Genomic DNA, 23,066 nt, shown 5'->3' on the forward strand with positions numbered 1-23,066 from the left:
GGGCATTGGGCCTCCATCTACCTACTGGCTGGCTGCTTGCTTTCCTGAATGCCCAGAAAACCCAGCCACTAGGGGCATGGGCTGGGTCTCTCAGTTCCTACTTTGGAAACTAAAACCCAGTAAGTACTTAAAAACTGTTTTCCTGCAGTGCGATTGAATGGACTTACCCCTCTCTCTCCGTCTCCTCTAACTGCTCATAATACAGAACCCAAGAAGTGTACTTAATTAGTTTGAGGGTTACCAACAGGAATTTCATTGTCTTGTTGATGATTTAATGGTAGGTGATTAGCGCTAAAAAGATGCTGCCCCTTAAGAAAACGAAATCTGCTTTTGTCTCGTGTGTGGTCTTCAAGTGAGTTTTTTTTGTTTTTGTTTTTTTTTTTTTTTTTTTTTGAGACAGAGTCTCACTCTGTCGCCCAGGCTGGAGTGCAGTGGTGCCATCTCCACTCACTGCAAGCTCCGCCTCCTGGGTTCACACCGTTCTCCTGCCTCAGCCTCCTGAGTAGCTGGGACTACAGGCGTCCGCGTCACCAGCCCGGCTAATTTTTTTGTATTTTTAGTAGAGACGAGGTTTCACTGTGTTAGCCAGGATGGTCTCGATCTCCTGACCTCATGATCCACCTGCCTCGGCCTCCCAAAGTGCTGGGATTACAGGCATGAGCCACCGCGCCCAGCCCAGTGAGTTTTATTTTTTGTTTCCCAGTGGTGCTTGATACTAAAATATGTTTCACGCTGCTGTTGATCCTTCAACAAGTCCAGAAGAACATGTGGCTTCAGGGCCATTTCTTCAGGGTCCTAAGCAGATAGGAAGAGCTTTGCTCTGTCTCATGTTCCAGCGGACCCAACATTCATGTCCCTATTGGATGGAAACTGCTGGAACATCTTCATTTCTGGAGACAGAGCCTGAGTCCTTGGCCCCAGGCCTTTCTCTCCATCCCTGTCATGCAATTCTTTTAAGTGTTAGCTCCTCGCATAAAGCCTGTGGTCTGCCAGAACCCACCCTGAGGGCCGAGCCCCATGCCTGGCTTCCCCAGTACCCCAGGCTGGGAGCTCAGCAGCCACAGCCTACAACTTGGAGCAGGAGGCACTTGCTGAAAAGGCTCACCGTGAACTTGGACCTGACTTTGACTTCTTCTCTGAGAGCTTGTGTTTCCCCCACTGGATTCTGAATTCCTGATAATCCTGTGATAAGTCCTCCCTGCAACAATGACAGTGATTAAGCCAGCAGTTGTGTGCTGCAGGAGGCAACTCCGACCCACACAGTCTTCTTGAGTTCATGAATCAAAGATGCCAGACCCTGAGTCCCAAGGGCCGGGTGCCAATGACCCTGTGAAGGTCATCCTGTGGCCCTTGCAGGCGGAGCCTGTCTTTCCTCTGTGCAAAGCGTGCTCTTGCTGCCCACCGTGGGAAGCTGGGCCCCTGAGTTCCAGCCTCCCTTGCAGAGATGTGCGCTTTCCCGGTACTTTTCCGCCCTGGCATTCTGCATGACTGCCAGGCAATCACTCGGAGATAAAGTGTACCTTTTATAAGCCCAGAACTTTAAGTTTCTCTCACACAGAGATCAGACTCCTAAAGGGAGTAACTGAAGACATTCTGAAAGCTCCAGGAACAGAGAATCAGAAGGAGGCCGCCTGCCTCCTGCCAACAGCCAGTCAGGTGAGCTGCGAGTCACCTGGCTGTGTCCCCGGCTGCCCTCCGGGGCCCACTGCCATGGAAACCGCACACAGCATCGCTGCTTGAGGAGCCAGACACACACGGCTGGCAAGGCCACTGGGTGGGCAGAAGGTAGCTGAGCAGAGCCTCAGGAAGCTGGGCTTCTCTTCTCAGCCCTGCCGCCCCCTCTTCACCGTGTCTGGAACAAGGTATTGCCCCACTAATGATTTGCTCCCTTGAAAGTGATAAACAATCTCACGCTTCGATTCGAGGATACGGAGCCCTGGTTCTGAGGCACCAGCTGCTCTGTGAGCCTGAAGTGACTCACATAGTGTTTGAATCAACATGCACTGCATGGCGATGAGAAGGACCGCTCTTGAGGAAGCAAGTGGGAAAGTGGCCCTCAACCTTTGCAGTCGGAAAGCATCGGAGAGAGATTCCTCGTCCCCAGGGTTTCTCCCCAGGCCCCTCCATGTCATGTAACGAGTGGTAGCACTCGTGTGCTACCATAGCAGGTAAATGGAACAATTAAAAGTTACAGAATCACTGCAGTCTCTTCCCCATCCTTCACAGCCACTGGAATTCATATCTGCCTTAACGGAGCTCTGGCCACCTCCTTCCTCCTCTGTGAAACCCTCCGTGGCTGCCCATTGCTTGCAGGAGAAACCCGGCGCTCTGAGTGCGTGGCAGCTCACGTTCTTCCCAGTCTGGTCCTGATCTTCCCGCCGGCTGCTCGACAGCTTGAATGTTGAATGTAGACCCAGCCAGCCTGCCCTCCACACCACCCCTGCAACACTTAGTTCCTTCAGTGCGTTCTCATCTGAACACCACACAGCAAGTGTAGCACACTATCCACTTACGGGTGGCTTTCCTTTGGCGAATAGAAATTTTAATACTACCCAAAAACAAATACAGTACTTTGAAAAAAAAGGATGCAAATACTAGTTGGTACTGGGAAACAAGAAAGGGTTAGAAATATTCTGACTTGGCCGGGTGCGGTGGCTCACGCCTGTTGGGAGGCCAAGGCGGCCAGATCTCCTGAGGTCAGGAGTTCAAGACCAGCCTGGCCAACATGGTGAAACCCTGTCTCTACTAAAAATACAAAAATTAGCCGAGCATGGTGGCGCATGCCTGTAATTCCAGCTACTCAGGAGGCTGAGGCAGAAGAATTGCTTAAACCGGGAGGCAGAGGTTGCAGTGAGCCGAGATCGCACCATTGCACTTCAGCCTGGGTGACAGAGCAACACTCCATATATATATATATATATATGGCCAGGTGTGGTGGCTCACGCCTGTAATCCCAGCACTTTGGGAGGCCGAGATGGGCGGATCAAAAGGTCAGGAGATCGAGACCATCTTGGCTAACATGGTGAAACCCTGTCTCTACTAAAAATACAAAAAATTAGCCAGGCATGGTGGTGGGCGCCTGTAGTCCCAGCTACTCGGGGGCTGAGGCAGGAGAATGGCATGAACCCGGGAGGCGGAGCTTACAGTGAGCGGAGATCGCTCCACTGCACTCCAACCTGGGCAACAGAGCAAGACTCTGTCTCAAAGAAAAAGGTTACCTAGAGGGGGAGGTGGGGGAAGGAGAATGAGCAGGTGGGGATATCTTTTCATATCATTTTGATGGTTTGAACTATGTCATGCATCTCCCATTTGAAAGTTAAATATATTTTTTGAAAAATTATACAAGCATAAAACATTGTTAAATTCAGTCACTTCACAAAAACATGTAAAGCTGGACTCCAAATGCCAGAGGATCCATGGAATCTAACTGTTCTGCCTCTTCTCCCCTATATAAAGCTTCCCCAAGGGCAAGCATCTTGTCCTATTCATCTTTGTGTCGCTGGGCCCAAGCACATAGTAGATAATCAACAAATCTTTATTGAATAGATGGGTTGTGGAAACCGACAGCCACAGATTAAACGCAGAAGAAGGCACTAGTGCACATGATCGGGACTGCTCACTTTATTTAACAAGAATCACCATAGTGATGAGAGATGTGTGAGGGAAACGGCACTGCGGTTGCCAACAGCAGCAGGCTGGGGCCAACGGGCTCCCAGAGGCAAAGCCTGGACCATTTCTGAATGAGGGGCTCATCATTGCCTAGAACTTTATGCTTTGTGTGGGGGGCGGATTTCTTTTTGTAAAATTGTATTCATTTTAACAGCAAATGTTGAAAATGTTTCAATATGCATTCTCCCCTAAAATGTGTAGTTATAAGATAAGAGACTTGGTTTTCTTGCCATTTTTCCTTTGCTGATTAAAAAGAAGAAAAAATTTAAAAAAACAGGAAATGAAATCTGGTTTATATATAATTTGTCACACATGTAAGATATCCAACTTTGTAAGCACTCCAAGTTTTCATTAACTCTGCTAAAATATATTTACATTAAGAAATTTCCCAGCCCTAATGTCATTAGTTTCAAACTTCCAAACTCAGTTGTTTTGCTAAAAACGCAGATCAGGGCCAGATGGAGGAACAAGCACCCCTGATTGACCTCCCTCCAAACCAAAATCCCATAAATGACAGAAACATCTTCCGTAATTAGAAGTAGCACAAAAGAGAAAGAAAGGGGAAGGAAATGCATCATGTTCTGGGAATAAATCAGCAAGGTCACCAGCATCGCACAGCATTTGCCCCCAGTTGATATAGAAAGTGTGAATACTTGGTCCAGAGAAGAAAGACAGTCTCCCCAGGAATCACTGACTCCCTGTCCCTGAGAAGGACAGGGAACTCATGGCCGGGTGTGGTGGCTCACGCCTGTAATCCCAGCACTTTGGGAGGCCGAGGCGGGCGGATCACAAGGTCAGGAGATCAAGACCATCCTGACTAACACGGTGAAACCCTGTGTCTACTAAAAAAATACAAAAAAAATTAGCCGGGCATGGTGGTGGGCGCCCGGAGTCCCAGCTACTCGGGAGGCTGAGGCAGGAGAATGGCATGAACCCAAGAGGCGGAGCGTGCAGTGAGCCGAGATCGCGCCACTGCACTCCAGCCTGGGCGACAGAGAGAGACTCCATCTCAAAATAAATTAATTAAATAAAGCGGGAGGCCAAGACGGTCACTTGAGGCTAGGAGTTCAAGACCAGCCTGGCCAACATGGCAAAACCCCTTATCTACTAAAAATACAAAAATTAGCCTGGCATGGTGGCACGCCTGTAATCCCAGTTACTTGGGAGGCTGAGGCAGGAGAATCACTTGAAGCCAGGAGGCGGAGGTTGCACTGATCTGAGATCACCCCACTGCACTCTAGCTTGGATGACAAAGCAAGACTCCGTCTCAAAAAAAAAAAAAAAAAAGGTAAAGTGGAATTTTAGAAATCTAGGCACATTGCAGCAAAATTTTGGAATACCAAGGAAAAAAGGAAAATCCTCATAGTTTTCTGACCGAGAGGATAGGTTGTCATAATAGAATGAAAATCAGCTTGACATCAAGACTTATCATCAATCCCGAATCCTAAAAGATAGTAGAGCAATTTCTCTAACATTCCAAAGAAAAATCTATTTGTAATCTAGGATCCAAGACCCAGCCAATCCAGCCTTAAAGTGGGGGTGCAAAATAAAGACATTTTCATGCATATATGGGTTCATCCCACCTATAAACTCCCGCCAAAGAATCTAAGAAAATAAAAGAGATCGACTACAGTAAGTGCTGGAGGGAGAAATAAAGACAGAGATGATGCACTAAACTGGTCTTAAAAATATGAAACTAAAGTCTCAAATGAGCTCAGTGTGGTAGGGAATTGGTCACAGGCGGGCAGGAGCAGCGGCGAGAGAACAGCGACTAAATTCACATTCTCAGTGCGGGCAGGACTGTCCCAAGGCAAGAACAGAGCTTACTGCAGATGATCTGGTCAGACCTGCCGCGCTTCTGAAAACAACCTCACTGGGATTTCTAATAAACTGGACTGATTCACTAAACAATTGGACTAGCAAACCAGTTTTACCTTTTTTTTTTTTTTTTTTTTTTTGAGACGGAGTCTGGCTCTGTCGCCCAGGCTGGAGTGCAGTGGTGTGATCTCGGCTCACTGCAAGCTCTGCCTCCCGGGTTCACGCCATTCTCCTGCCTCAGCCTCCCGAGTAGCTGGGACTACAGGTGCCCGCCACCATGCCCGGCTAATTTTTTGTATTTTTAGTAGAGACGGGGCTTCACCATGTTAGCCAGGATGGTCTCAATCTCCTGACCTTGTGATCCGCCCGCCTCGGCCTCCCAAAGTGCTGGGATTACAGGCGTGAGCCACAAAGTGGTTTCTCTTAACTTACATTGTCAGGAAACTGGTAATGTAGATTGAATGACCCACCCCAGTTTTTCACCCACACTCACACCCTCGCCATAGCCTCCCTTTCCCACCCCTTGACTTTGGGCTTGGCCAAAGGGATGCCAGCAGGAATGACACAGCAAAACTGGAAATGTGTTTGTGGGTTAGATGTGCCCTCTCTCAGGGCCCCGCCATCAGCCAGAGATGAACCTGCCGCTGCTGGTCCCAGGAGAGGATGAGAGGCATGTGGAGCAGGGCTGCCTCTCCACAAACTCATGAGTAAGAAATAAATGATTATTACTGTTTGCCACTGAGATGTGGGGATGGTTTGTTACACAGCATAACTGTGACAATAGCTAACTGATACTCAGAGGGCAAGTGCCACTGCAGCGAACATGAGGAGGAATTCCTGAGCATTTATATTAAAGTGGCTGCTCTCACTAGAGACACAATTCGACTCTGGCTGGTGCGATGGCTCACACCTGCAGTCCCAACACTTGGGAGGCCAAGAGCAGAGGATTGCTTGAGCCCAGGAGTTTGAAAGCAGCCTGGGAAATGGATCAAGACTCCATCTCTACAACAACAACAACAAAAACACAGTGTTTTGAACTAAAGGAGCCATACAAAGGATGTAATACAGATTTATTAAATTCAAAACCAGGCTGGGCACGGTGGCTCACACCTGTAATCCCAGCACTTTGGGAGGCAGAGGTGGGCGGATTACCTGAGGTCAGAAGTTCAAGACCAGCCTGGTCAACACGGTGAAACCCCATCTCTACTAAAAATACCAAAATTAGTCAGGCGTGGTGGTGCACGCCTGTAATCCCAGCTACTCAGGAGGCTGAGGCAGGAGAATTGATTGAATCTAGGAGGTGGAGGTCACAGTGAGTCAGGATTGTGCCACTGCACTCGAGCCTGGGCGACAAGAGCGAAAGTCTGTTAAAAAAATTTTCAGAAAAACTACTTTTCTGGAATACAAATCAGAATAGTGGCTGCTTGGGGATTAGGGGACAAGGGAAGTTGAGTAGACTGTAAAGGGATTGGGGGAATTTTCTACAATGGTGGCAACGTTTTCTGCCTTGATTGGGGTGTTGGCTACAGATAGATATTTGTAAAAAGCCATTGAATTATATACTTAAGATCTGTGTGTTTTACTAAACTATTCCTCAATTTTTCAATTAGCAATAATCGGGCCTCGGATAAACCTCATTGGCTACGATACTGCCACTGAACAAAGCTATTCCTCAATTTTTAAAAACATATCTGTATGGAGTGGATACCCAGACCAGGGTGAGGCTGAGGTGCAAACAGGCCTACCTGAGGTGCTGGGCAGCCCTCCAAGACTCCAAGACTAGGTGGGCTCTGGGCAGACAAAGCCTCCCTCTCACAAAAGGTCTGGGAACTCTTTTCAGGGGGCTCAGAGTCTGGCCACATCTCTAGGTTTTCTGACAGCCTAGACACACCATGATATGGGGCTTATATCCAGGACCAAGAACCCAGGGCTTATACCCAGAGCCTAGGACCTGGGGCTTATACGCAGAGCCTAGGACATGGGGCTTATACCCAGAGTCTAGGACCCCAGGCTTATACCTGGGGCCTAGGACACAAGGTTTATATGCAGAACCTAGGACCCGGGGCTCATATCCAGAACCTAGGACACAAGGCTTATACCCAGAGGCTAGGACCCCAGGCTTATACCCAGAGCCTAGGACCCCAGGCTTATACCCAGAGCCTAGGACGCGGGGCTTATATTCAGAGCGTAGGACACAGAGCCTGTATTCAGAACACACTAACCTGGAAACAGATGCTCTGAAACACAACTAGGAGAAAACCTGGCAAATGTCAGTCGTGATTGTCTCTTGTCCCCGTGCAATAGGATTACAAGTGTCTTCCTTTTCTTTGTTCTTGTTGGTTCCTTATAAATTTAAAATAAATGATTAACCTCCAATGTATTTATGGACATGTGATTACATATAGAAGAGTGATTGTTAAATATTCTTTCTCAGGATAGCTTTATACTCTGAAAATCTCCTGTGGACCCTAAGGAACTTTACGTGAATTGCATCTATCAATTTTACTGTAATACAGATTAAATTTGAGGAGGTTTTGAAATATTTACTTATTTTAAAATAGTAATGATTCCACAATGTCTACATATTTCAAAACATCATGTTGTACACGTTAAATAATTTCATTTTCAATTAAAAATAAGCTTTAAAAAGAATCCAAATTGCTCAATTTTTTAAATTAAAAAACAACAAACCCATTGTTGTATGTTAACAATAAATAATTTTGTATGGAAAGCAACAATATCTTCTGCAAAATTAGTGAGTTGCATTGTTTTCCACTGGCAAATCTCTAGGTAGATGTCTGAGCTGATTCTCAGATCTGCTTTTGCCTTCAATCTGTTACAATGTCACACATCACGGCATCTCTGGAAAATTCCACTGTATACTCATGGGAGAATGAGAATGAAAAAAGGCAAATCACATCTTACCATTATTATGAAAATAGTTTTGGCTACACTTTGAGAACTACTAATATAGAGTATAATCACAACTGTATAAAAATAGGCAAATAAAATTTCTGAGTAAAAGTGTCATGGTGCCACCTGGTGTCATCTTTAATTATTGCAATGCCTGCTTACCAAACTTGTCTATGCACACGTTATCAGGTCGGTGCAAAAGTAATCGCGGTTTTTGTCTGGGTGTGGTGGCGCACGCCTGTAATCCCAGCACTTTGGGAAGCCGAGGTGTGCAGATCACCTGAGGTCAGGAGTTCAAGACCAGCCTGGCCAACATGGTGAAATCCTGTCTCTACTAAAAATACAAAAATTAGCCAAGAGTGGTGGCACACACTTGTAATCCCAGCTACTGGGGAGTCTGAGGCAGGAGAATCACTTGAACCCCAGAGGCAGAGGTTGCGGTGAGCTGAGATCACCCCATTGCACTCCAGCCTGGGCGACAGAGTGAGACTCTGTCACACACACAAAAAAGTAATCGCAGTTTTTGCTATTGAAAGTAATGGCAAAAGCCGTGATTACTTTTGCACCAACCTAATAGTATATGGGGTGTGTGTGCATACTATGGTTTGTGCATGTAGGCTGTGGGCATGATGCAGGCTGTGGGCATGATGCAGGCTGTGGATATGTGTGGAAATATGTGTATCAGTGGTGTGTGTGCAAGTATGTGTGAACATGGTGTGTGCATGTAGCGTGGTGTAAATGTGTGCACGCAGTGTCTACATATGGCTTGTATGTGCCTGTATTGCATGTGGTGTAGATGTGCACACATGCAGCATGTGGCATATGTGTGTGTTCCTGTGGGTCATGTGTGCATGTGATGTAGTGTGTGTACATATGATGCATGTGTGTTTGTGGTGATGTGGGTCATATATGTGCATGTGGTACGTGTGGATCATGTGAGTGTGGTGCGTTGTGTAGTGTGCTAGGTGGTATACATGTGTATGTGTTACACTCTGTGTTGTATGTGCGTGCAGTGTGTGTTGCTGCAGTGCGTGTGTGTGTGCCTGTGTTATGTGTGGCATGTGTGGCATGTGTTGTGGGTCTGTCTGTGTGTGGGGGAGGTGGTGTGTGTTTAGGACTCACATATAGAAGAATGGAAGTGATATTTCAGCCCCATCTGCATGCATGCCTGCTCTGTGCTTCCCTTAACATTCAGAAAACATACTTTAAGCTGCCCAGAGAGTATCAGGCAGGCCTGAGTCCCAAGAGACTTCCATTCATTCCTCTCCGACTTCATCCTGTCAGCCTCCTGAGCTAGGCATTGCCTCCTTTTCACAGACTCAGAGACGCAGTCGCTTGCTTCAACTAACAAGTAGTGGATCCAAGATTCAGACGTGAGTCTTCTGACCAAGGAGGAATTCAATCATCTTGTACTAATGTTATAAAAATTAGTATTAAACATGAATGTAACATAACATGAATGTTATAAAAATCGTTTATATGGGAGGATCAAAAATGTGTAAAAAGGCAAACAGACTTCTGAATAAAAATAATAGGACAGCATCAGCGGGGCACCCTCTCCGCTCCCTGACTGTTTCCATCGTGTGTTCGTGTGCATTCAGGCCATGTACACAGTTAGGAAGGCATTCACTAGTAATCACTGGGCACTGACTTTATGCCAAGTGCTGTGCAAGGTGCTTTCACATTCAAGTATAAACGTGGCAAACACAAATTATCCGGCTCAGACGTCACATGTGCAAAAGGTAACTCATTATTTTTCATAACACAGTTTTAATTTCTGAAAATGTAATCCAGTCCCTCTCAGAAAATTTCAGCCCCCAGCCCCATGTACAGTCACTCAGATCCTGCAGGTGGATTTAGATCAACCTGTCCTTCTCTCCCTTTCCTCAGAGTGGTGCCCTGGCATCAGGGAGAACGATGACTGGCCCCTGGCTCCCTAGCATCTGCCAGGGTAGCACATGATGGGCTAGCATCTGCGCCCACCAGCATCCACGGAAGTCCTCCGCAGGGATGGACCATGCCTGGAGCCCAGGGCCCGGAGTCTGGGAGGGAGGAGGAGGTGGATGCTGATTCCAGAAAGACTTTGCCAAGCTCGCCTCCATCCTGGTCCCTTCCTCTCCCGCCAGCTGGGAGGGGGAAGCAGTCGTGGTGCATGCTTTTGTGGCAGCTACGCGTGCCCCTGGGGTTTACCAGTCCTCGCTCAAGAAACCCAGGGACGTGTAATCTCCCTCCCACCCCCTCTCCTCTAGCTCCTGGGTGCTGGGACCCTGCGGCCAGCAGGCTTTCCTTCTCAGATGGACACTGCCTCACACGACCCAGCCTGGGAGCCCCCTCCTGGCCTGTGCACCTTATCTCCCAGCTCCCACCAACCTGCATTCTTCTCCATTCTGTTTTTTTATGTAGAAAAATGTTGAGACAGAGTCCTTCAGGATGTGTCTCTTGATGGCCAAAGCAAATCAAACACACCTTGATTTTCAAACTTGTATCTCCTCTGCTGTGAGCTCTTCAAATCCATTTGGAAACTCAGTTGGCTGCTGCTTCTTTCTGGCTGTGAGGTCTCATGGTCCACCTTTCCCTGGGCCAGGACAGAGCCTTGAAAAAGCCCACGGGGACCCCAGTGAAAGTAAGAGCAGTAACTGACATGCAGGGAGATTGCTGGGGCTCAGTCCGACCCCAGGCACACCCGCAGAGCGTCCTGAGAAACAGGCACGGGGCTTCTCCGTGGGACAGCTCAGTGGCAAGGGCCTTGTTGGCCAGCTCACCTGCCATTGCTCACCTGCCATTGCCTTCCCCGAGAGAAGAACTTGCCTCCTGCCTCATGCAGGCTGCCAAGAGCCTAGATCCTGACCAGCTCAGTCTGGAGGGACCTCATCCCCGACAGGAGCAGGAAAAGCCAGGCCACCGAGAATAGAGGCTGGGGCTCAACAGAATCCCCTGGGGAGCTGGAGCATATGCGGTCCTGGGCTCCACCCCAGAGATTTGAGTCAGGAGGTCTGGGGCAGTGCCTAAGAATCTGCATTTCCAACAGGCACCCAGGGGATGCCAGAAGGCCATGGGTCCAAGACTACACTGAGCAGCACTGACAGGAAGGACACAGTAGCTTGAGCGGCAGGGACCCGGGCTAAGCATCAGAGCAGGGGGGCTCCTGGAGATAGGGGCTCCAGTGAAGAAACAAGACAGAATCGGAAAAAAAAATAAAAAACTGTAATGAGAAGAACCCTTAAAGAGATTGGTTTTTTCGTATTGTTTCTTTGCAATATCTTCTTGACTCTCCTTAAGAGTTCTCACTACAGTCATTTTTATTATAATTTTTATTTATTTTATATTATTGTATGTTATTTATTTTAAAAGACAGGATCTTACCCTGTTGCCCGGGCTAGAGTGCAGTGGCACGATCACAGCTCACCATAACCTCTAAGTCATGGGCTCAAGCGATCCTCCCATCTCAGCTTCCTGAATAGTTGGGACCATAGGCATGCCTCACCATGCCTGGCTAATTTTTTAGTGTTTTGTACAGATGGGGTCTAACTGTGTTGTCCAGGCTGGTCTCAAACTCCTGGCCTCAAGCAATGCTTCTCCCTCAGCCTCCCAAGGAGCTACAGATCAGGCCAGGCTCCACCCACGTGCAGGGCTCGTGGGGCCTCAGTTTCTCTCTTGGGCATCTCAGATTTGCAGATCCAGAAGGCCTGGGCTAGGCCACTGCAGGGCAGTACTGGGGGTGGGGATCTCTCCTGGCATCCCGTCCCAGCTCCCTCTCCTCTTGAAACCCAGTGAAGTCCGTGCTCCTGTGCGCGTCTGCTGTTTACATTTCTCCCATGGATGTATTTGCCTTCATTTGCATAAAAAATGCCACAGTCCTAATGAGTTTGCCCATCTGGCAGTGCAGGCCTTGTCTCTGGGCTCGGCTCCACTGAGAGCCTCGAGGGAGCCATTATAATTGGGCTGGTCCCTTCTAGCATCGGGAAGGACTGTCCCGAGCAGGCTCAGGGCTCACCACCTGGCCCAGGGCTCCATGGCAGGCTGGAGCGGGCTCCCTGAACTGTGGGTGTCATGCCTGTGTGTCCATCAGCAGGGGCATCAGCACGGGCATCAGCAGGGGCATCAGCAGGGGCATCTGCAGGGGCATCAGCAGGGGCATCGGCAGGGGCATCAGCAGGGGCATCGGCAGGGGCATCTGGGCCCACCCTGCCTTGGCCACCACCAAGGTAGGCATTTCATTGTACATTTCAAAATCAAATTGGGGCAGCCTCATGGCACCCCGTGGAACTTGTGTCAGGCTGGAAGGATTTGAATCCTGGAATATGGTGACACAGAACATGTCCTTTGGAAACTCAGCTGTGGGCAGCACCTGGCTGGGCTGTGTCAGACAGTGTGTCTTAGCCTCTGAGTGTCACTCTGACGACCCCACACTAAGCCCTCTCATACCTGATGCTTCCATGCATGACATTTACCGCCCCCTCCCCTGGGCCAAGCAGGCTCAATCCTGGCCTCGGGAGACAGGGGTGAAGGGTTGAAGCCTTGTAGCATGGGAACCTTAGGACACAGGCGCTACCATGCAGTGACATGATTGCTAGAAGAGGGGATGGAGGTGTCCAGGGAACCTGGCGGAAGAGGGTCCTGTGCAGTCCAGCATCAGGCTGTGTCCTCTATGTCTCCATGATTGTGTGGGGAGCCCCAGGCCACCTCTGACTGCCCTTCCTGGGCAGTTTCCAGAAAATGGTGATGGAGCCCCCTAGCCATCCCAGGAGACTGGGTGCATGCTGGGGGATGTGGGAAAGCCTAACAGTGGCTTGAAAGCATGGCAGCAGGGCAGGCACAGTGGCTCACACCTGTAATCTCAACACTTTGGGAGACTGAGGCAGGTGGATGACTTGAGGTCAGGAGTTCGACACCAGCCTGGCCAACATGGTGAAACCCCGTCTCTACTCAAAATACAAAACTTAGCCAGATGTAGTGGCATGTGCCTGTAATCCCAGCTACTCAGGAGGCTGAGGCAGGAGAATCACTTGAACCCGGGAGGCGGAGGTTGCAGCGAGCTGGGATCACGCCACTTTACTCCAGGCTGGGCAACAAAGTAAGACTCAGTCACACACACCACACAAAGAAAAACAGTGGCAGCTGGCGGCACCTGGGATGCATTTTCCCTCTTTTGCTTTGCTACAGGAAAGTGAAGGAGAAATAGAAACTCAGAGGGACAGTCTGTTAAATTCTCAGCTCACAGCTGCATGTCTGTGTAGTTACAGACACTAAAACTGGCATGGATGTGCCCAGTGCCTTGAGGCCACAGGGATGGACCATGCCTGGAGCCCAGGGCCCGGACTCAGGGAGGGAGCAGGAGGTGGATGCTCATACCAGAAAGACAGCGAGGCCGAGCGCGGTGACTCACGCCTGTAATCCCAGCACTTTGGGAGGCCAAGGCGGGTGGATCACAAGGTCAGAAGATGGAGACCATCCTGGTTAACACAGTGAAACCCCGTCTCTACTAAAAATAGAAAACATTAGCCAGGCATGGTGGCAGGCGCCTGTAGTCCCAGCTACTAGGGAGGCTGAGGCAGGAGAATGGCATGATCCCGGGAGGCAGAGCTTGCAGAGAGCCAAGATGGTGCCACTGCATTCTAGCCTGGGCGACACAGCGAGACTTCCTCTCAAAAAAAAAAAAAAAAAGAAAGACAGCGAGGGGCAGAGGGGTGGTTGATGAGCGCTAAGGAGTTCCTTTGCGGCCAGGCGCAGTGACTCACGCCTGTAATCCCAGCACTTTGAGAGGCCGAGGCGGGCAGATCACAAAGTCAGGAGTTCGAGACTAGCCTGGTCAAAATGGTGAAACCCGTCTCTACTAAAAATACAAAAATCAGCCAGGCATGGTGGCACGTGCCTGTAGTCCCAGCTACTCGGGAGCCTGAGGCAGAAGAATCGCTTGACCCTGGGAGACAGAGGTTGCGGTGAGCTGAGATAGCACCATTGCACTACAGCCTGGGCAACCAAGCGAGACTGTCTCAAACAAACAACAACAACAAAAAGAGTTCCTTTGCATTAGTTCTTCATATTGGATTCTCTATTTGCATTTTAAAAGAGGAGGTAGAATACGGCAGAGCACATACAGGACACCGATATGGAAGGCATCAGTCCTCTTGCAGCTCCTGGATTAACCACGCTTTCCGGTTTCTGTGTTCTATGGCGCTTTGGCATCGCAGGAGGCTTTGCTGGCGGGGAAGGAACTGCCCCTCCCAGGGCTGGCTAGTTCTGGAGACAGGACACACCTCCCTATGCAAACCAGCGGTCGGAAGCCCCTGCCCCCACCACACCCTTTATCCAACTCTCACACACCCAGGGAATATTCTCCCTGCCCCATCTCACTCCAGAGCATGGTACTGGATGACTAGGGACCACCCCATAGCTCTGGGCCTGCCAACATTAGGCAAACGGGCCCACCCGAAGCTTGCTCAAACTCACCTCCACTCTCGTCCATTCCTTCCCACAGAGACCCCAGTGAAAGCCCGGCCTGGGCCCTCCCCTTGCTCCTTCTGCCTCGGGATTGACCTGGTGCTTCCCCACGCTGGAAAGTCATCAACTCTTCATTCAAAGGCAGTGTCTCCCAGGCTGTCATCTGATCAGAGCTGAGGAAAACAAAGTCCCAGGAGCATTTCAAGACAGCCCCTCCTCTGCCATCCTGGTCTGTACACTCCTCTGCCCTAGGAGGTGACCATTGTTCTCATTTCCACATAACAGTTTTGCCTACTCTTGTCCTTTATATAAAAGGAATCATTCAGTACATTCCCTTTTGTGTCTGTTGAGATTGTTCTCTGCTGTGTGTGTAGTTCTCCTTCATATGCACAGGCCACAGTTCACTTACTCATTTACTGATAAGTGTTTGGGGTTTTGACTATAGGAATAAAGTTATGATGAACATTCTTCAATGTGTTCGTTATGGGAAAGAAGTGAAACCGGCTCAGTTGTCCCATAGAACTGATGTTTATGGTTTCTTAGAGTAAATATAGAAATGATCCTCCCAGTCTCACAAGATAAGATCCTCCTTGTCTTATCTGAGTTCCTTTCCCAAGAAACCACCTATCAGGCCTCCCAGATAGAATCAAAACAACTCCCAAGGCCACCACACCTTCCCCGCCTCCCAGACAGAATCAAGGAAACTTAGGAGACCCCCACACCCTCCCGCCTGGAAATTGCCTAACCCACCACCTGCTTCCTGGTGACTGACTCCTCTTCCTCACCCCTCCCTGATTCCTGTTTTCACACGTGGTTACATTTCTTCTCTGCTAGATAAACCCCTGATTTTCGCGGGTCAGGGGGTGGGCTGAGACTGTCTCCCATCTCCTGGGCTGCAGCATGGATTAAAGCTTCTCCGGCAATGCTCCTTGTCTCAGTGGCTGGCTTTTTGTGTGTCGAGCAGCAGCACCTAGACAAACTCCTGGTGTTTCTCTAACATACACACTCATTTCTCTTCAATATAGAACAAGAGAGAAACATGTGGGTCAAAGGACCAGCATATGTTAGGGAAGAGGAGGGATATCCAAGCATTTCTGTGCAGTGGTGGTACCAATTTATATGCCCACCAACCGTGCACGGGGGTCCTAACTGCCCCACATCTACACCCACACGGTGTACAGCCAGTCTTTAATTTTAGCCATTCTGCTGGAGCACTGCAGTATCTCAGTGTGGTTTTCATTTGAATTTCCCCGATGAATAGGGAGGTTGAGCCCCTTTTCATACATGTGTCTGCCACTTGCTATCTTCTTTTGGGAAGGCTCCCGTAAGTTATTTTTGAAATTGGGTTGTCAGTCGATTTCATATTGTGAGTCTGTCACTACTGTTTGTGCATGAAGAATTGAGTAGGTAACGTGCTTCTGGCCGGCCGAGGTGAGCTCTCCTTGCATGGCTGTGCCTGCGGGAAAGACCCCGGAGGGTTCTGGAGCCCAAGCACCACATCCCCCTAGACGGGGCCTGTTCCGATCTCACATTCAGCTCACTTCTCCCTCCCTGTGCCGATTTCTCACAGTGTTTTACATTTCGTTGTCATTAGACTCTTTTGAAGTAAATTGCAAGGGTCTGATGAGTCATGACTGTGTGTACCTCGTGTTCCTGCGTCTTGAGCCCAGCGGTAGTTCTCCCTCCATCTAGGCGGCACAGTTAGGGAGCACTCACGGGGCCCAGCGCTGTCCTAGGTGCCAGGCGACCTCACGCAGGGAGCTGCATTCTAGTGGGGATGGCACTGGCAGAGATGGCAGATAGAAAATAAACAGGAACAGGAATCAAGTAATTTCTGGAAATTATACACAGAAGGAAATAAAGCAGGGTGAGGGTGTACAGTGTGTGCGTGTGTGTGTGTGTGTGATTATCATGGGACAGGGAGTTAGGGAAGGGCTCTGTGAGAAGGTGGTTTTCAGTAGCTGCCTGAATGCAGTGGAGGAGGAAGCTCTTCTGGGGAAAGAACCATCCAGACAGAAGGAGACAGCATATGCCAAGGCCCTGAGGCAGAAGCCTGCTTGCTGTGAGTGCAGCAAGAAACCCAGAGGGACAGAGAGGTGGAAGTGAAGAGAGAGCTGTGGGAAGCGAGGGGAGAGCTGCGGCCTGGCCGGTTACAGATGCACCTTAAGTCTCAGTTTTCTCATCTATAAAATAGCGGGTCACGATGGTTCCTACCTCGTGAGATTGCCAAGTGGATTACGTGAAGCCATGGTGTGTAGATCCCTTGGTACCTGCAAGTTCTCAGGAAAGGGAAGCTGTGATTATCAGGCCCTTCTTTCTCTCTGCTCCCAGGGCACCTTGTAGCCCCACATCAGCTCGTGTTGTAATGATGTATGTGTCTGGCTCTCCCTCGAGACCAGAGGCTGCACACTGGCACCCATAGCCTGAACCCAGCCCGGGGGTCTTCTGTTTAGCCTCACAGGTTTGTTTTGTTAGGATAAATAGCTGCCAGCCGGGCGCAGTGGCTCATGCCTGTAATCCCAGCACTTAGGGAGGCCGAGATAGGCGGATCACGAGTTCAGGAGATCGAGACCATCCTGGCTAACACGGTGAAACCCCATCTCTGCTAAAAATACAAAAAAATTAGCTGGGCATGTTGGCAGGCGCCTGTAGTCTCAGCTACCCGGGAGGCTGAGGCAGGAGAATGGCGTGAACCCGGGAGGCGGAGGTTGCAGTGAGCCGAGATCGCGCCACTGCACTCCAGCCTGGTCGAGGGAATGAGACTCCGACTCAAAGAAAAAAAAAAAAAAAAGATAATTAGTTGCCAACTTTCAACATTTCAGAAATTTTGTATAAAAATCTGGGTTTCTGGCTTTCTTGGAAATTACAAGATCTGGCCGCTCTGGGTCCGAATGTCCACTTGGCCACGGCTGGCTGCAGGGAGCAGCGGCTGCGCACAAATCCACACTTGTGTCCTCCGCTCTGCCTGGGCCCCACCCAGCCGCTCCTCCCATCTCTCCGCCTCTTGGTCCCTGAAGGCATCTGTGGTTTTGAACATGCTAAAGACCCTGAAGTCCTTGAAGACAAACAAATATTTTGTTCTCTTGTTGTCTGTATCCCTGGAAGATCCTTCCGTGGAGTTCACAGGGCCTGGGGCAAGGGTGCAAACAGAAACCGGAGTATCCAAAGTGAAAATCAATAGTTCTTCCCTTGTGGTCTGCAGGACCCTAGGGCTCCCATGACTTATTCAGAGGACTGTGAAGTAAAAATATTTTCATGTGACTATTAAGACATTATTTGCCCTTTTCATCGTGTTGACATTTAGTGTAAAAGGTACAAAATGACCGTGGGTAAAACTAATTCAGATCAAGGCAGTGGATCCCCAGTGTGCCAGCTCTGTGTTCCTTACTGCTCTACACTCCCAATGTCAAGAAAAGTCGCTTTTGGGAGGCCGAGGCAGGTGGATCAGCTGAGGTCAGGAGTTCGAGACCAGCCTGGCCAACATGGTGAAACCCCATCTCTACTAAAAATACAAAAATTAGCCGGGTGTGGTGGTGCTAACCTGTAGTCCCAGCTACTCGGGAGGCTGAGGCAGAAGAATCACTTGAAACCAGGAGGCGGAGGTTGCAGTGAGCCGAGATCACACCACTGCACTCCAGCCTGGGTGACAGAGTGAGACTCCATCTCAAAAAAAAAAAAAAAGTAAATACATAAATAAATACATAAAAATAAATGTATTTTTTTGATGTTGTGCAAAGAAATGTGTCAACATTTGGAGGATCCACATAACTCAGTGAACCAATATTTTCCAGATGATCAATGCTTCATGTTTCCATTAGGAAAAGACGATCATCCTCTGTGGATTTCTCACGCTCCCACAGGTCTTGCTGGGTGTGCCAAGAATGCAAAGCTTGGGCACTCTTTTCCTCCAAACTATTTGTAAGATTTATATTTGTAGTGAGCAGCCTTGAGGAATGAGCTACTGTCTCCCTCTGGGATGAACAGCAGGCTTGCTTACTGCATGCTACAAAAGCAATGGGCCTCCAAGCTCAGTGCTCCTCAGCTGCAACGCAAACCCTCTGTGTGTGTAGCATCTATCTCAGCTCCTCTGCATCACCTCTGCAGGACTTGGGGGGCAGAGGGAACAAGTGCAAAACAGGCTGATGCCCGCTCTGTTTGCTGTGTGAGCAGCAATAATAAAGTCCTTTGTCTCTGACACAGGAATCTCATCTCTTTTGCCAGCATCCACACAACAGTAACAAGTTAATGGATTAGTTTGTAGTAGAGTAAGATGAAATCCCAGTCCTGATGGTTCCATGCCCATGCAAACATGCATGGGCAAAAGATCCATTCAAAGTCCAAGAAAGATGAATGAGTTTTGATGGAGCAGAGAACAAAAGTTTATCACTCTGGATTGAAATTTCGCTTTGCATCTAGCAGGGTGGATATTAGGTTGAAGGGAATGAAGTGCTGGGTCAGCACCTGCACACCCCTGAGAACCCGCACCTCCCTGAGTTTGCACCCTGGGCCTCACTCTCCAAACCCTAGTCTGGCCCCAGCAGCTAATCCTTAGGAAACTGCTACTCGTTGAGTTCTGGAGTAGCATCAAATAAGAACACCCGCAGCTCTCTGAAAATGCTCTGAAAACACAGTTCCCTTTTCTAGTTTCCTCTCTGCGGGAGTCTGGAATTTCTTCGTATGCTTCAGCCCGACAACACATTGCAACACGGACTGAAGGCCGAACAGAGATGAGAACTCAGCTGTCTGCTCTTCATCCAGGCCGTGAAGAGATTTGCAAAGCTCTCTAACAGTACCACTCTTCTCACTACAGTTTTTTGTTGTCTTGGAAAATAGAGTTAGTTTTCTTAAACACAAAACAAAAAGTGTGTTACTTGTATAACTGTATAATGGGCTTATTGTTATTTTTCTAAAACTTAATGAATAAATATTTTTAAAATGCCTCAGTTTAAAATTACAATATGGTAAACATTGATAGATGTAACCCACATGAACAAAAACTCTTTGGGGTTCTCAACGATCTTTTAGAATGCAGAGGGATCCTGAGCACAAAACATTTGAGAACTGCTGGTCTAAATATTTATAAATCAACTTATAAATTAATGAACAAATTGGTAAATAAAATATGTTCTAGCTCTACCCTGGAGAAATCTGCTGTTAAAGTGACTTTATTCCCATTGAGAATTCTTGGCCGCCTCCGGGTTCTATGCTGGACTGCAGTGGGGAGGGCCCCGCACCCCGACCTCTGGTCAGCCCCGGCTCCAAGCAGCCCTGCAAACAGCTGTTTTATGCCCATCTCTCAGGCCTGCTAGCTCTGTGGTCCACCCTCCAGGACAGACCCATGCAAGAGGCCTGCGCTAGGCCCTGAAAGGGGCTTGGGGCTTTTGGAGCAGGGAACCGTGGGGCCTGGGGTACCCAGAGCATGGTCCAGGGGTTGTGGGAGAGGGCTCCAGGTGGACACCTGCCCTTGGCCCTGAAGACACCAGATTCCATGAAAAGACCCATGCTGGAGGAAGGCCTGAGAGGAAGGCGCCGGAGGACTGCTCCCCTGGCGAGCCACCACCCTGTGTGAACAGACAGGAGAAAGACTCGCTGGCTGGACAGAGAATTCCAGGACAGCACTGCAGCCACTGCTCCCAATGCCTTCGTGGCCCCGGGCTGGCCGCTCCTCTTCCTGGTCTCCCCATGCTTCAGTGCAGGATGAGGGCTCAGCCTGGGGGTTCTCAGCATTGTCTTGAGGCTCATGTTCCTTCCAGGAGCATGGGGTTTCTGGGCTGCTTTGGAGACCCTGACACCCTTTACACTGTGTGGATTTCACTGGCTGGTTCGAGAAAAAGACAGTTTTTCTATTTCTTGGAAAATTGAACAGATTTATGAAAATTTCTTTGTTAAATGATGTTGCCATTTATTCAGCATAGGAGGAAAGGCTACTGAATAGGAAAATATAGGAATTTCTCTCCTGCATAAATCCCTCTCATATGCCTCAAGTTAAGATATATACACATACATAGGCCGGGCGCAGTGGCTCACGCCTGTAATCCCAGCACTTTGGGAGACCGAGGCAGGTGGATTGTGAGGTCAGGAGTTCGAGACCAGCCTGGCCAAGATGGTGAAACCCCGTCTCTACTAAAAAAAAAAAAAATTAGCCAGGCGTGGTGGCAGGCGCCTGTAATCCCAGCTACTCAGGAGGCTGAGGCAGAGAATTGCTTGAACCTGAGAGGCAGAGGTTGCAGTGAGCCAAGATCTCACCATTGCACTCCAGCCTGGGTGACAGAGTGAGACTCCATCTCAAAAAAATATATATATACATATATACATAGACATATATATTATACATACATAAATATACATGTTATTATATACATATATATTAATCAGTAACATTTCAAAGTACATTTTAAAGGGTACAAACAACACTACTTTTTTTTTTTTTGAGACAGAGTCTCGCTCTGTGTCTCAGGCTGGAGTGCAGTAGCACGATCTCGGCTCACTACAAGCTCCGCCTCCCAGATTCATGCCATTCTCCTGCCTTAGCCTCTCGAGTAGCTGGGACTACAGGTGCCTGTCACCACTCCTGGCTAATTTAATTTTTTTTTTTTTTTTTGTATTTTTAGTAGAAACAGGGTTTCACCATGTCAGCAAGGATGGTCTTGATCTCCTGACCTCATGATCCACCCACCTCGGCCTCCCAAAGTGCTGGGATTACAGACGTGAGCCACTGTGCCTGGCCATTTTTTTGTGTTTTTTTAGTGGAGACGGGGTTTCACTGTGTTAGCCAGGATAGTCTCGATGTCCTGACCTCGTGATCCACCTGCCTCAGCCTCCCAAAGTGCTGGGATTACAGGCGTGAGCCACCGCGCCCAAACAACAGTACTTTTTATAAAATAACCCCTAAGTGCAATTGTTTTGGGAGGGCGACCATCACTGCCACTGATTTTGCCAGGTTTTCCTAAGAATCTTACCTGGTCCATGTGGGATCTGAAGGCAATAATCCTGTCAGTGTTGTCTGGAAAAGTCTGTTACAGTTAAGAAATATTTTGCTAAGCCTGTTATGTAGAAATCACTGTAGTTGGCCTGGCACGGTGGCGCATGCCTGTAGTCCCAGCACTTTGGGAGGCCGAGGTGGGTGGAGCACCTGAGGTCAGGAGTTCGAGACCAGCCTGGCCAACATGGTGAGACCCTGTCCCTACTAAAAATACCAAAACTAGCCAGGCATGGTGGCAGGTGCCTGTAATCCCAGCTACTCAGGGGGCTGAGGCAGGAGAATCGCTTGAACCTAGGAGGCAGAGGTTGCAGTGAGCTGAGATCGCGTCATCACACTCCAGCCTGGGGGACAAGAGCGAGACTTCGTCTCAAAAAAAAAAAAAAAAAAGAAAAGAAATCACTAGGTAAAAACAAGGAAGTGAAATGCACAGTCCTACCTTAAAAAGCTTACTTTCTCCTGGCCGGGCGCGGTGGCTCATGCCTGTAATCCCAGCACATTGGGAGGCCGAGGCCAGCAGATCCCCTGAGGTCAGGGATTCGAGACCAGCCTGGCCAACATGGCAAAACCCTGCCAGGCGCGGTGGCAGGCACCTGTAGTCCCAGCTACTCGGGAAGCTAAGGCAGGAGAATGGGGTGAACCTGGGAGGCGGAGCTTGTAGTGAGCCGAGATCGTGCCACTGCACTCCAGCCCCAGCGACAGAGCGAGACTCCGTCTCAAAAAAAAAAAAAAAAAAAAAAAAAGAGTGCAGAAGCAGTTTGCTTGCAGTTTGCAGAAGCAGTGTGCAGAAGCAGAAGCAGTGTACAGAAGCAGTTTGCAGAAGCAGTTGTCCAGGGCTTGATTCCATGCTCCATATTCAAACTACTCAAGGATCTAAACATTAGAGTTCAACTATGTGAGTTCAAATGTTTCTAGCAAATGTTTTTGTGTTTATTTCTTAATGATAATGGAATTTTTATATGGTGATATCTAGATGGAATTAAAAATAATAAGAAGCAATGAAGGGTAAATGCCTGTATAACTATGAATATATCTTTGCTGAACCCAACATATTTAAAAATATGATTGTATGAATTAATTGGATGAAATTTTGCTTTGGTGTGAGAGTTAAAACTCATATCCTCTGGGCCGGGCGCGGTGGCTAACGCCTGTAATCCCAGCACTTTGGGAGGCCAAGGCAGGCAGATCACGAGGTCAGGAGATCAAGACCATCCTGGCCAACATGGTGAAACCCCGTCTCTACTAA

At 48.8% G+C, this 23,066-nt stretch overlaps 1 pseudogene; it reads right to left on the reverse strand.

Annotated features, from left to right (window-relative positions):
• Positions 1 to 7,081: 7,081 nt before the first annotated feature.
• On the reverse strand, positions 7,082 to 7,154 carry LOC112133682 (U4 spliceosomal RNA; annotated as a pseudogene).
• Between the last annotated feature and the right edge of the window lie 15,912 nt (positions 7,155 to 23,066).

The sequence above is a fragment of the Pongo abelii genome, chromosome 4, assembly GCF_028885655.2.
Source record: "Pongo abelii isolate AG06213 chromosome 4, NHGRI_mPonAbe1-v2.0_pri, whole genome shotgun sequence".
Taxonomy (NCBI): Eukaryota; Metazoa; Chordata; class Mammalia; order Primates; family Hominidae; genus Pongo; species Pongo abelii.